The following is a 15,463-nucleotide window of genomic DNA, read 5'->3' on the forward strand; positions in this document are numbered from 1 at the left end:
AAAAAAAAAAAAAAAAAAAAAAAAAATTAACTGAAAGGAACCAAAAGGTAAATAATTTAGTCTCTGGCTGTCAAATGAGTAAATACATTATTAATTTCACTTTACAGAAGAAAAGACTGAGGCTCTATAAAGTTAAGAGCTTGGGCTAAGATCATCCAGCCAGTAAGCCACAAAACAATAGTAAACGTAACCTTCGGCCCGCTGGTGGAGAGGTAGTTTAGGGGTAAAAATTGGTAGCTCGTTTTACTGCACAATCGATGTCCTGCGTGGTAATTCTGAGCAGGCTGGGAACACTTTCAGTCAAACATCAGTACACCATGATGATCTCTGGTTTGATAAGCTTGCATATAACTTTTTTGGTGGGGGTGGACAGGGTCTTTCTCTATCACCCAGGCTGGAGTGCAATGGCCTGATCATGGCTCGCTGCAGCCTTGACATCCTGGGCTCAAGCAATCTTCCCACCTCAGCCTCCTGAGTAGCTGGGACTACAGGCGTGTACCACCATTCCTGGCAAATTTTTCTATTTTCTGTAGAGACAGGGTTTTGCCATGTTGCCCGAACTGTTCTCAAACTCCTGGGCTCAAGTGATCTGCCCCTGCTTCAGCTTTCCAAAGTGTTACAATTATAGGTGTTAGCCACCGTGCCTGGCCAGCTTCAGTATAATGAAAGAAGCTCCTATATCACAGAAACATGATTCATTTGCTCTGAAGTATCTTTCTGTTTAATGATTTAAGATCTGAGTTCATGGACTGCAAATGGATCATGCCTGCAACCTCAATGAGATTCCATGCATGTTTTGCAAAATTAACGTGTCAATATATCTCATCATCCATGTGTGCATTTATATAGTACCTATCACCAGAGATATCTTGCTGATACTTTCGGGGCCCTTCAAGTCATCCTCCATCCCCTTTCAGTGAAGGCCCCATTTATCCTCTTCCTTCCCTTGGTTGAGTTATTGCTATACCCTATGATTGTAGGTCCCAGTTTAGACTATAAATCTCACTTCCTCAAAGTTGTCCTCTAGTTCTCTGTCTATGACACATCAAATTAATAATGATATCTACCATTTATTAAGTGCATATCATATACTAGTGACTTTAGACCTAATATTTCTTTTCTCTTTTTCTTTTTTTTTGTTTTCGAGACAGAGTTTCACTCTTGTTGCCCAGGTTGGAGTGCAATGGCGCGATCTTGGCTTATTGCAATGTTTTTTTGTATTTTTAGTAGAGGCCAGGTTTCACCATGTTGGCCAGAATGGTCTTGATCTCCAGATCTCGTGATCCGCCCACCTCAGCCTCCCAAAGTGCTGGGATTACAAGCATGAGCCACGGCATCTGGCCACTTATCTTCTTTATTGTTTACACAAGATCATAAATTTCATGAGAGCAGGGATTTTGATGTTTTGTTCATTATTATACTCCTAGTACCTAGAACTAGGTACTACTGCAACCTCCCCCTCCCGGGTTCAAGCAAGTCTCCTGCCTCAGCCTCCCTAGTAGCTGGGATTACAGGCAGCTGCCACCAGGCTCAGCTAATTTTTTGTATTTTTAGTAGAGACAGGGTTTCACTATGTTAGCCAGGCTGGTCTTGAACTCCTGACCTCAGGTGATCCACCCGCCTCAGCCGCCCAAAGTGCTGGGATTACAGGTGTGAGTCACTGCGCCCTGTCTTTTTTTGTCAGGGTCTCACTGCAGCCTCAATTTTGTGAGCTCAGGTGGTTCTCCCACCTCAGCCTCCCAAGTAGCTGGGATTACAGGCCTGCTTCATCACACCTGGCTCTTTTTGTTGTTGTTGTTGTTGTATTTTTTTGTAGAGTTGGGGTTTTGCCATGTTGCCCAGGCTAGTCTTGAACTCCTGGGCTCAAGCTTGAACTCCTGGGCTCAAGCCATCCTCCTGTCTAAGCCTCCCAAAGTGCTGGATTGCAGGCGTGAGCTACTGTGCCCAGTCTGATACCTAATATTTCTAAGCCTTGACATATAGTCTGACTACTTCTGCAACTTCATTTCCCACTATTTCCTATTTGAGCTCAGAGGTTGGTAAACTATAGCCTGTGGCCTATTGCCTGATTTTGTATGACCTGCAAGGTAAGAATAGTTTTTAGATTTTTCATAATGGTTGAAAAAAATCAAAAGATTACATGTGAAATTTATGTTAAATTCAACACTCAGTGTCCATAAATAAAATTTTTATTGAACACAACCACTCATTCATTTACGAATGAGTGGTGGCTAATTTTATGTGTCAACTTGACTGGCCATAGGGTGCCCAGATTAAACATTATTTCTGGATGTGTCTGTGATGATGTGTCTCTTCCCAGAAGAGATTAACATTTGAATCAGTAGACTAAGGAAGATCACCCTTACCAACATTGGGTGGGCATCGTCCAATCCACTGAGGGTTGAATAAAACAGAAAGGCAGAGCAGAGCAAATTTGCTATGCCTGAGCTGGGACATCCATCTTCTTCCCTTGGACGCTGGCGATCCTGATTCTTGGACTTTCAGACTTGGAGCTGGACTTAAACTATTGACTCCCCTGGTTCTCAGTCCTTCAAGTGTTCAAGTGTGGTTCATGGGACCTTTCAGCCTTCATATTGTGTGAGCTGGTCTCTCTCTTTACACACACACACACACACACTCTCACACGCACACACATAGAGCACATCCTATAGGTTCTGTTTCTCTGGAAAACCCTGACTAATACAGGTGTCGTCTATGGCTGTTTTTGTGCTATAATGGCAGAGTATCTGTGGGGTTTGCACCCATTAATTCAACCCACCTTGGATGGGAAATATTTGAAAAAGACCATTAAAAAATAACAATACATCAATAAAATACAAAAAAAAAAAAAAAAAACCAAATAAAACAAAAAAAAACCAGGCCAGGTGCAGTGGCTCACGCCTATAATCCCAGCATTTGGGGAGGTTGAGGTGGGTGGATTGCTTGAGTCCAGGAGTTTGAGACCAGCCTGGGCAATCTGGTGAAACCCCATCTCTACATGAAATACAAAAATTAGCTGTGTGTGGTGGTGCATGCCTGTAGTCCCAGCTACTTGGGAGGCTGAGGTGGGAGAATTGCTTGAGTCCAGGAGGCAGAGGTTGCAGTGAGCTGAGATTCCACCACTGCCCTCCAGCCTTGATGATGGAGCCTCATGTCAAAAAAACAAACAACAACAACAGCAAAACAAAAACCAATACAATATAACAACTATTTACATAGCATTTACATTGTATTAGGTATTATAAGTGATCTAAAGATGATTTAAAGCATATGAGAGGATGTCTACAGGTTATACCAAATACTATGCCATTTTATATAAGAGACTTGAATATCCATGAATTTTGGTATCTAATGAGCGTCCTGGAAACAATCCCCCATGGATACCAAGGGATGACTGTAGTTGTAATGGAGATACTATAAAATCTAAAATATTTGTTATCTGGCCTTTTACAGAAAAGCCTGTTATTAGCCTTTATTAACTCCTGTTCCAGCTTAACCAAACTAATTTCTGTAATTACCCTCTTGTCCTTATATATGTTTTCCCCTCTGTCTGGAATGCTTTTCTTTTTCTTTCTTTTTTTTTTTTTTTGAGACGGAGCCTCACTCTGTCATCCAGGCTGGAGTGCAGTGGTGCGATCTTGACTCACTGCAACCTCCGCTTCCCAGGTTCAAACGATTCTCATGCCTCAGCTTCTCAAGTAGCTGGGATTATAGGTGCCCGCCACCATGCCCAGCTAATTTTTGTATTTTTAGTAAAGATGGAGTTTTGCCATGTTGGCCAGGCTGGTCTTGAACTCCTGACCTCAGGTGATCCACCACCTCGGCCTCTCAAAGTGCTGGGATTACAGGCGTGAACCACCGTGCCCAGACTGGAATGCTTTTCTTTTCTTTCTTTATTCCTCTTTATCCTCTTTTATATTCTCATTCTCTCTAGGTGATTTTTATCCAAACTCATAGTGTTAAATTCGATCTATGTGCTGATGATGCCCAAATTTGTATGTTCAAACCCAGTATCAGCTCTGAACTCCAGACCAAAATATAGAACTGTCTATTTGACAACACTAGTTTGATATCATAATAAATATGTTCAAAGTTATCCTCTAGATCTAGCCCCCAAACCAATTCTTCGTAGTCTGTCCCATTTCAGTTGATGGCAACTCCATCTTTGCAGTTGTCCAGGCCCAAAGCCTTGGTAGTTTTTTACTCCTTTTTTTGTCTCACATTTCACATGTAATCTATGCACAAATCATGTCAGCTCTATCTTCAAAATATATCCAGAATTTAACTATTCCTCACCATCCCCATTGCTATTACCCTTGGACAGTGGTCCAAGCCACTGTCTTTTATGTAGACTACTGCAATGACCTCCCACCTGGTCTTGTTTGCTCTTGCCTGGTGATCATATCATAAAGTGTCATCTTGTCAGATCATGTTACTCCTTGCTAAGAACCTTCCAATGACTTCCTATTCAAAGTCCACCCTCCCCATCATCCGTTGCTTCTCCAATCCCTTTCCTAATACTCTTCCTTCATTTACTCTACTCTAGAGACACTGACCTTCTTGTTCTTCCTCAAACTCTCCAGGCACATGTCTACTTCAGGGCCTTTGTGGTTGCTCTTCCCTCTCCCATATCCTGCTATCCCTAAGGCTTGTTCCAACATGTCCTTCAAATATTGAATCCTCTTCTCAGTGAGAACTTCCATGGCCTTCTCATCTACAATTTCAAATCCATATTCACTGCTTAATTTTTCTTTCTTGGCACTTATCAATAGTTAGATACATAGGCAATCTATTTACTTACTTTCTTTTTTTGGTTTTTTTTTTTGAGATGGAGTCTCACTCTGTCACCAGGCTGGAATGCAGTGGCGCGGTCTTGGCTCACTGCAACCTCCCCCTCCAGGGTTCAAGGGATTCCCCTGCTTCAGTCTCCCGAGTAGCTGGGACTACAGACACACACCACCATGCCTGGCTAATTTTTTGTATTTTTAGTAGAGGCGGGGTTTCACGATGTTGGCCAGAATGGTCTCAATCTCCTGATCTCGTGATCTGCCCGCCTTGGCCTCCCAAAGTGCTGGGATTACAAGCATGAGCCACCGTGCCCGGCCACTTATCTTCTTTATTGTTTACACAAGATCATAAATTTCATGACAGCAGGGATTTTGATGTTTTGTTCACTACTGTACTCCTAGTACCTAGAACAGTACCTGACGCAGAGAGTGCAGTAAATATTTGTGGAATGAGTGAATGAATGAAAAATCTCACTCAAGGGCCTCCTCCATGAAACCTTTCCTGCAGCACCCAAGTTGAATTTCTCCCTCCTTCCTCTATGCCAGTGAACATCTATTACCGCATTTACTACAGTGAAGATCAAAGACTGGTTTGTGGCCACATGGCGGTGGCTCAGGCCTGTAATCCTAACACTTCGGGAGGCCAAGGCAGGTGGATTGCCTGGGCTCAGGAGTTTGAGATCAGCTTGGGCAACATGGCAAAACCCCATCTCTACTGAAAATACAGAAAATTATCTGGGCATGGTCGTGCGTGCCTATAATCCCACCTACTTTGGAAACTGAGGCAGGAGAATCACTTGAACCCAAAAGTGAAGGTTGCAGTGAGCCAAGATCTCACCGCTGCACTCCAGCCTGCCCAACAGAGCAAGACTCTGTCTCAAAAAACAAACAAAAAACAAAAAACAAAAAAAACCCAGATTGGTTTGACATGTCTATTTGCCCTTCTAATCCGAACTTGGTTTATTTTGGTATCCCAGCGTCTATCTAGCACAGGTCTTGGCACATGATAGATAAATACTCATTTAATGTTTCCTAAGTGAATGAATAATTGCTCAACATTAAAAAGTATTTCTATTTTTTAAGAAGATACTTCTCAGAGATTGATTTAAACAGTAAATGATACTTAAATTGTAATTTGATTGAAAACCACAAAAGCAATCATGCTTGCTTTAGACTGTAAAATCACTGGAGGCAGCCTTGGTTTTTTTGTTTCTTTTTCTTTTTTGAGACAAGGTCTTGCTCTGTCACTCAGGCTGGAATACAGTGGTGCGATCTCGGCTCACTGCAGTCTCGACCTCCTGAGCTCAGGTGCTTCTCCTGCCTCAGCCTCCTGAGCAGCTGGGACCACAGGTGTGCGCTACCATACCCAACTAATTTTTCTGATTTCTGGTAGAGACAAGGTCTCACTATATTGTCCAGGCTGGTCTTGAACTCCTGGGCTCAAGTGATCCCTGCCTTGGCCTCTCAAAGTGTTGGGATTACAGGCATGAGCCATCATGCACAGCCAGGCTCTGGGTTTTATTGAGACTTTAGCACCATTTTCCACATGTCATAGAACATGACGGAGAGGGCTCCTGGTCAGTTATCAAGGTGCAGTGTTTGCCTGGTGATCTCCCAGCTACACAGCTTGCTCACGTCATAATGAAGACTATTGGTGTGTAGAGAAAATCCCTATTTTTATTTGTTTTCTATCATGACCTGCAAGCCCTGCTAATCGGTGAAGTGGAAAAGAATAAAGATCTTTAATCACTGTTTGAATGTAAAATGCCCTTATTGGTTTCCTATCTTTAAATATCATTTTTCCATCAGTGTCCAGGAAGTAGTCAGATGTCAACTAAATAAAACTCCTGCCGGATGCAGTGGCTCACGCCTGTAATCCCAGCACTTTGGGAGGCCGAGGCAGGCGAATCACGAGGTCAGGAGATCGAGACCATCCTGGCAAACACAGTGAAATCCCATTTCTACTAAAAATACAAAAAATTTAGCTGGGTGTGGTGGTGGACGCCTGTAGTCCCAGCTACTTGGGAGGCTGAGGCAGGAGAATGACGTGAAGCCAGGAGGTGGAGCTTGCAGTGAGCGAGATTGCGCCACTGCACTCCAGCCTGGGCAACAAAGCGAGACTCCGCCTCAAAAAAACAAACAAACAAAAACTCTTTTCAGTTGTTCACTAAAAACAAATATTTACGGAGAGATCATTGATTAGGGTCTGGCTGGGGCAGTCAGAGAGAGCTGATGGTGGTTGTTGGGTGGGAGCGGGGGATGCTGTAGTAGCAGATTTGGAGGGAAGATTGTGCAAGGAGGGAAGCCGCAAAAAAAAGCCAGATCTCAGGCACGTCAGTATTCTAGTCAGGGGTCACTAGTAAAATTACATTGGGGTTAAACATTGTATTTGATAATTTTGCATTCTCTCCTAAATTTTTGTGTACTTTTCCTTATTTGAGTTCCATGAAATTCAAGTAAGGTAGTGAGGACACTATTTCCAATTTACAGGTGGAGAAAATGAGACAGCAAAAGGAGAAGTGGGTGGCTTACCTAAAGTCAGTGACTGATCAGGATGAGAACTGGGTACCTGTTGCATTGGCCCTCTCTACCAAACTATCTTCTGCTTGCTTCAAGGTTTTTTGGTTTGTTTTTGTTTTACTGTTGTTGCTGTCATTTAATTGCATGTGTATAGAGAAATAGAGAAAAAACTAGAAATGTTTTACATGGCCGTGATATGGAGTGTCTGCTTTGTGCTCAAGCACTGAGGTAGATTCAAAGAAAGGTAAAACACAGTCCTAGTCCTCCAGATATTTATAGCCTAGTTGGGAGAAAGACAATATACACAAACAAAAAAATTAAACAATATTGCAAAGTGAAAAACAAGTTACAGAAGTGTGTATGCTAAAATATTTATGAATTTTATTCATTTCATTTATTTCATTTTGCTAAAATATTTATACGATCAGTAGTGGGAACATAGACTATTCACTAATCTACTCAGAAGCAAGGACATATGGGTTCTTTATTTTTCTTAACTGATCTAATCTTCTCCTACCCTTCTAATTAAAGTTATCTGAGTCTCCTCTAGATTAAATAATCTCTGTTGATTTAACAGTCTATTTTGATTTAAAAGATCTCTATTGGGTAAATATTCAGTCAATTCAAAATCCAATTCCCTAACAAGGCTGTCTCGCCCCTCCTCTTCCTCTTTCCCAAGCTGGCTTCTATGCCTGGGGTTACTTACCAGTCCTCCTGAAGCTGGAGTCAGGGAGGTGGGGGTTGGTGAGGGGTGGGGGGTGGGGGCAGAGCTGGTTTTCACAGTGGGAGGCTAATCTGGTCGATGTGCACTAGCTGCTTCCCAACTGAGGCTGGGCTAATTTTATTTTAGTTTTGAGACAGTCTCACTGTGTTGCCCAGGCTGGAGCGACACCTCCGCCTCTTGGGCTCAAGTGATTTTCCTGCCTCAGTCTCCCAAGTAGCTGGGATTACAGGCACCTACCACCACACCTGGCTAATTTTGTATTTTTAGTAGGGATGGGGTTTCACCATGTTGACCAGGCTGGTCTCAAACTCCTGACCTCAAGTGATCTGCCCTCCTCGGCTTCCCAAAGTGCTGGGATTACAGGTGTGAGCCACCGCGCGCAGTCTGGGCTAATTTTAGATTCCCCTGGAGGGGTTCCTTCTACTGTACTGCCTCATTCTCCCAAGTAGCTGGGAGCCAGTTTAGGATTGCTATTCGGCCTCATCTGTCTAGCCTCTCCCATTGCTGTTTTGTCACTGCTAACCCCACCCCCATTCTGGCCTGGGATCTTCCTGAGATCCAGTTTCCTCTGGCATTTCTTTTAGGGAGTGAGGCAAAGGCTCCTTTGCCTTTTAATGTACCCCTTAATCTTTCCAGCATGATTTCCCCTTTCAGGTATTCAGTCCAGAAAGTGGCAGTCAGATATGTGTCTATCTGGTTCCCCTTTCTGCATTTCCTTCTTTTTCACCATAACCCCATGAGCCAAAAGCTACAACCTCCTGACACAGTACATTTCCTACATCTTGAGATTTCTCTACTCCTGGCTTTTAGTAAAACTATGATTTAGTTGATTGGTTCTGCCTTTTCTTATGTAAATGGGAAATAAAGTCATTTTAAACATATTTTCTCTGCTCTCAAAGTTTAGCTTTCAGAATTTTTTTTTTTGTTAGTTTTTATATCATAATCATAAACTTAACTCTGTAATCCAGCTAGACATGGAAGGGAATAAGAAAAATATGAAACTCAAAGAACTGCAGTGACAGCACAAAGATTATAGGATTTTACAAGCAAATGGGGTAGAGGGGTGCTCTCCTGAGCTACAAAAGGAATGGTCTGGTGGTTATGATAAAACACAGGTCAACACTATTAGAGTTGTCTATAGTCAGTAATGGTGATCTTCTTTCTGGTCTTGCCATTCTTGGACCCAAAGTACTCTGTGGCTTCCATGAAATTTATGCCCTCCTTCAGCTTTCCAAGACCACATGTTGCCATCCAACCACTCAGTCTTGGCAGTGTAGATTAAAAACTGCAAACCATTTGTATTGGGTCCAGCAGTTGCCATGGACAAGAGGCTAGGATCTGTATGTTTCAGGATTAAGTTCTCGTCATCAAATTTCTCCTGTAGATGGACTTGCTGCCAGTGCCATTATGGTGTGTGAAGTCACCACCCTGGCACAGAAACCCTGGAATAATTCCGTGAAAGCAGAAACCCTTATAACCAAATCCTTTTTCTCCAGTGCTCAGAGCACAAAAGTTTCTGCTGTCTTTGGAAGTTTGTCTGCAAACAGCCCAAAGGAGACACAGCCCAAGGATTTGCCATTGACCGCAATGTCAAAGAGCACAGTGGGGTTGACCACAGCTGGTGCCAGGGGGTTCTGGGCAGCAGCATCTGCAAAGCACTTATAACTCTTAATGTTGGCTCAAAAATCTTATTCTTGAAGTAAAATCTGAATACTGGCTGTTTTTCCACTTTGTATTTCTGCTTTAAGAAAAAAGGATGCCTCATATAGAATGAGAGGTGGTAACATACAAGGAAGAGCAACAGAGAAAATCACATTAATATATTTCAAAAATATTTTCCCTGTTACATATGCATAGAAAATAACCTGGAAAATATACACCAAAATGTTAATAGTAGTCTTCTTTGGGTGGTGGCTTTTCAAGTTATTTTATTCCTTATATCCTCTTGGACTTTTTGTTTTGTTTTGTTTTGTTTTGTGGGTTTTTTTGGTGGTTGTTTGTTATTTAAAATTATGGTGTCACCCAAGCTGTAACTCCTGGACTCAAGCAGTTCTTCTGCATCAGCCTCCCAAGTAGCTGGGTCTATAGACACATACCCCTGTGTCCAGCTTTATCTTCTTGTATTTTCTGAATTTTAAAAAGTATATATATACACACACACACATATATGTGTGTATATATATGAATATATATGTGTATATATACGTGTGTGTATATATATGAACACATATATGTGTTTGTGTGTGTATATAGTCATATATATATATATATGTATATAGTTTTTGTAAACAGAAAAGCCAGTAAAATAATATCCATTGGCTGGGGTGGAATCAGGGAGTTTAAGCAGCATGGACCTATACATAGAACTGTCTCAAGACTGTGCCCCCAAATCAATTGCCAAGTAAGTGATTGAGCCATAACTGTGAGGAATCCTTTTTGAATCACATCTTTTCTTTTTTCTTCTTTTTTAAAACTGAAATATATTTCATATATGATAAAATTCAGCCTTTAAAAATGTACAACTCAGTGGTTTTTAGTATAGTCACAGAGTTGTACACCACTACCACTATCTAATTTCAAAATATTTTCATTACCCCAAAATGAGAGCCCATGTCCATTAGCAGTGACTTCCCTCTCTCTTTTCCCTTATCCCCTGGCCACCAGTCATCTACTTTTGTTCCTTTGGATTTGCATATTTTTGATATTTCATGTAAATGAAATCATACAATGTGTGGTCTTTCATGTTTGATTTCTTTCACTTAGCATAATGTTTTCAAGGTTCATTCATGTTGAGTCACATTTTTCTTGATCTCTTCTGAAAATGTTTTCTCTCAGTGCCCCAGTAATACCCATATTGGTCCCTTGACCTTTGCTGTGCAGTCATATGATGCAAAAATAAGTTAGACTACCTTTTTTTCCCCAAAGTTACATTGCCTGTTCTATTGATAGGCTCAGTGGAACAGAAATTAATCACAACGAGTCACCAAAAAATTATATTTGACTTTGGAATACATCATAATACTGGAGGGGAAGTGGGGAGAAAATCGGTGGTAGTGTTAGGCCCAGTGATTTAGGTTTCTTGGAATCTAAGGTTGATATTATTAAAAGCTTATAGGAAACAGTACAAGTGCATGCTAAAGATCATGGTGTACAGACTGGATTCCACATTTTATTATGGATAATAAGCTCTCAGGTGGATATTAGCAACACTGGACAAAGAAAATATGTGTATCCTCTTGAACCTTTCTTATTTCATCATATTTGTTAGTACCCTTAGATGTTGGTTATGCAAGTAGGGAATGAAGGCCAGCACTAGGATCCCAAATCCTCAAGCTTCCTGTGGTCCTACAGAATAAGAACACAAGAGCCATTCTGTCAGTGGTATATAATCTTCTGGGAGTCATAGATTTGGTCTTTTGACTCTCCGATGAGAGTTATGGCCCCTTTTTGGAAAAATATTACTTACAATGTTCAAGGATGTGCAAGCCTCCCAGACATGCAAGGTATCCACAGTGTTTTAGTCAGCTTGGGCTACTATAACAAAATACCATAGATGGGATTGCTTAAACAGCAAAGATTTCTCACAGTCCTAGAGGCTGGGAATGCCAGCAGATTTAGTATGCGAGGGACCTCTTCCTGGTTTGCAGACAGCCATCTTCCTGAAGTATCCCAGATGGTAGAGAGAGAAACTGAGAGAGAGGAGAGTTAGCATAATTGATAGAGAGCTCTTGTGTCTCTTCTTGTATGCGTACTAATCCCATCAGGAGGGCTTCACCTTCATGAACTAATCTAACCCTAATCACCTCCCAAAGCCCCACTCCAAATACAACCACAATGGGGATTAGGGCTTCAATGTCTGAATTTTGGGAGGACACAAAATTCAGTACATGGCACACTCAGTCAGCCCCCCAGATTGAGAACTTCTGCTTTAGGAAACTTCCCCTCTTCATTACTCACTGGAGTTTCAACTCCAGGTCACAATTTTCTCTCTTGTTTTGGTAGCTGGGTGGGACAACACAGCCTTTGAAATCCTCTTGACCCTATGGAGGAGCCTATAAATCCTCCCTTGAATCTTACTCTAGAGGCAGGAGGCACCGCTAGGTGCCTCTTCATTATATACCATCCAGATGAGGTAAAGAGGAAGAAGCTACTGAATAGCAAGGACGCTGACAATTTTGACATCATCCCCTTATATGGTTACCATATGTTCTGCATGTACATTTGATTCTGTCTTTGCTCTTCATCAGGGCTTCTATCCCTTGAGAGTAGAGTGAGGTAGGGGAAAGCATTAGTCCTTTAGTGTGGGTTGTAGAAAGGCTCTTGGAAACAGCAGATGCCTCCAACCAGATCCATTAATAAATTGAGGGCAGATTCAAGTTCAACAAGAAGGCAGTGACCCTGAGGGATGGGGGAAACATCTGGAGGACATGAACTTGAACTTAAGCAGCAGATCTTTCTCAATGGACAGCTCAAGTCTTTGAATTCCCTTTGTTGCAGGGTCTGGCAAAATCAAGTTGGTTAATCTTTTTTTTTTTTTTTTTTTTTTTTTAAGAGACTGGGTCTCTGAGTGTGGTGGCATGATCATAGCTCACTGCAGCCTCAATCTCCCGGGCTCAACTAGTCCTTCTGCCTCAGCCTCCCGAGTAGCTGGGACTATAGGTGCATGCCACCATGCTCAACTAATTAAAAAAAAAATTCACTGTAGAGATGGGGTTCTCACTATGTTGCCCAGGCTGGTCTTGAACTCCTGAACTCAAGTGATCCTTCTGCCTGGGTCTCTGAAAGTGCTGGGATTATAGGTGTGAGCCACCACCCTTGGCCTCAAGTTTGCTAATCTTTAAAGCATTATATAAGTTAAGCATTTGTTTGTTATTGTTCCAGGGAAAAGAGAGGGCATTTTCTCAAATAAAAAACAAGGAGGGGTTCTGTTTTCTTAGTGTCTGCTTTGGCTTGTCCTATTTATATGTAGTCCTCTTCTACCTTACTTTAACTTGGCTTCTTGGAGTGGCTGGATGGATTTACCATCCCATCTCCTTGGTAATCAAGTTCAACTATTCCCTCTTCATTTTAGCTCAGAGAAGAAAATGCAGAATCATGTCATTTTCAGGAGACTCAGGCTGGGACCAAATCACCAAGTGACCTTGTCCTGAATATTGAGTTATAGGTGATGCTGTCACAAGACACAGCAGGACAAATACCTTCTAATGAGCTCTGATGTTCAAAGATGCTATTTTAAATTACAAGATGTTGTTATTATTATTGTTGTTATTATTATTATTCTTTTTGAGACAGGGTCTTGCTCTGTCATCCAGGCTGGAGTGCAGTGGTGTTATCTCAGCTCACTGTAGCCTCAACATTCTCAGGCTCAGGTGATCTTCCCATCTCAGCCTCCCAAGTAACTGGGACTACAGGTGTGCACCATCACGTCCAGCTAATTTTTGTATTTTTTTGTAGAGACAGGGCTTCACCATGTTGCCCAGGCTGGTCTCAAACTCCTGGACTCAAGTGATCCGCCCACCTTGGCCTCCCAAAGTGCTGGGATTACAGGCATGAGCTACCACACCAGGCTGAGATATTTTTAGTATAAATAAACTTGATAATGCCCACCAAGGAAAAACCTCTCTTGACCCTATCCCAAGAGGAGTTGTCAAGGAAAACAGTTATTTACATTTTGCTAAGTTTGGTAATCATTCTTTAGTCCTCATCTTACTTGGCCCATCAGTAGCATCTGACACAATTTATTACTGTCTTCTTGAAATACTCTTTGCACTCGAGTTTCGGGACATCTTGCTTATCTGGTTTCCTCTTATTTTATAGGCTGTTTCTTTTCTAATTCCTTTATAGCTTCTCTTCATCTTCCTGAGTCTAAACACTCAGTAATTTGTTGAAAATTCTGGTAGTCCCTACCCAAATAAATTCTGATTTCATTGATCTGGGTTGTTGCTCAGGCTCTCTCTCTCTCTCTCTCTCTCTCTCTCTCTCTCTCTCTCTTTATTTTAAGAAAAAGCTCCTTAGGTGCTTAGATTTTTATGAGCAGCCAGGATAGAAGCTTCTGATCTATCTGTTGATAATATTAAAGTTTATATCTCTAGTCTGTACCTCTTCCATAAATGCCAGAATCTTCTATCCAACTGCCAACTTTTCATTTTTCCTTGAACATCTAATAACAAGGAGGCTGAGAATTTTGAGAATTGAATAGGCTTCTCAAACTTAACCAAAACCAAATTCCTGATTCCGCACCACATCTTCTTCTCCCACAATCCTCCCCCGAAACTTTGGCATCATTCTTGACTCTTCTCTTCTCCATTCTATACTCAAACCATCAGCACATTTTGTTGGCTGTCTTCAAAATATATCCTGAATCTGACAGTCTTTCACCACCTCCACTGCTGCCAGCCTGGCCCAAGCCACCATTATCTCTCACCCAGATTATTGCAATGGCCTTCTAATCTCTCTGCCTCGGCCCTTACCCTTATGCAGTCTTTGTAATAGTCAAAACAAATCACTTTATTTATCTGTTTGACATTCTCCAATTGGCTTCCCCTGTCACTCTGAAAAGAACTATCAGTCCTTAAAATAGCCCACAGGACCTATACAATCTGCCTCTCAACACTCACCTCTCTCATCTCCTTCCACACCCTTCCTACTCTGTGCTGCAGTCACGCTGGCTGCTTTGCTGTGTGAACATGCGATGATGAGCATGTTCCTATGCCAGGGCCTCACTGCAGCCTCTGAAACTTCAAGTGGTTAACCTGTCCAAGATCACACAACTAGTCAGTGGCAGAGCTGGGATTCCTACCCACCTCTGATTCTAAATTAAGTGTTTTAATTATTGTACCATGTGGCCTTTCTACTGTAAACAATATTCATTCAGTCATTTACCAATTGCTGTTCTGGGTCCTAAAGGATATAGTAACTGACAAGACAAAGCTCTTAACTTTGTGGAGCTCATATTCTAGTTAGTGGAGACAAGCAATAAATAAATTCAAAACATGGTACAGTAAGTCTTTACTTAATGTGTCCATGAGTTCTTGGAAACTGCAACTTTAAGCAAAATATTGTATGACAAAATCAATTTTACTGTAGGCTAACTGATGTAAACAGGAGTGTGCATCAGTTAAGTTCCCATGGCATATTTCTGGTTACAAAAACATCACCAAACTTTCATTTTTTATTTATATAAAAATAAATGTTTACAAAATAGAGATAGTGTCTCACCAAGTTGCCCAGGCTGGTCTCAAACTCCTAGGCTCAAGTGATCCTCCCTCCTCAGCCTCCCAAAGTGCTGCAATTATAGGCGTGAGCCACCGTGCCCTGCCCAAACTTTTACATAAGGACCAAGACACTTCTGATGTCAAACATTGAAATAAAGGTGAGCTATACATACACTTAAGAAAGAATAAGAACAAGTAAGACATTTTTTTTTTTTTTC

Source organism: Rhinopithecus bieti, unplaced genomic scaffold (genome assembly GCF_001698545.2).
Source record: "Rhinopithecus bieti isolate Rb0 unplaced genomic scaffold, ASM169854v2 scaffold_4758, whole genome shotgun sequence".
Lineage (NCBI taxonomy): Eukaryota > Metazoa > Chordata > Mammalia > Primates > Cercopithecidae > Rhinopithecus > Rhinopithecus bieti.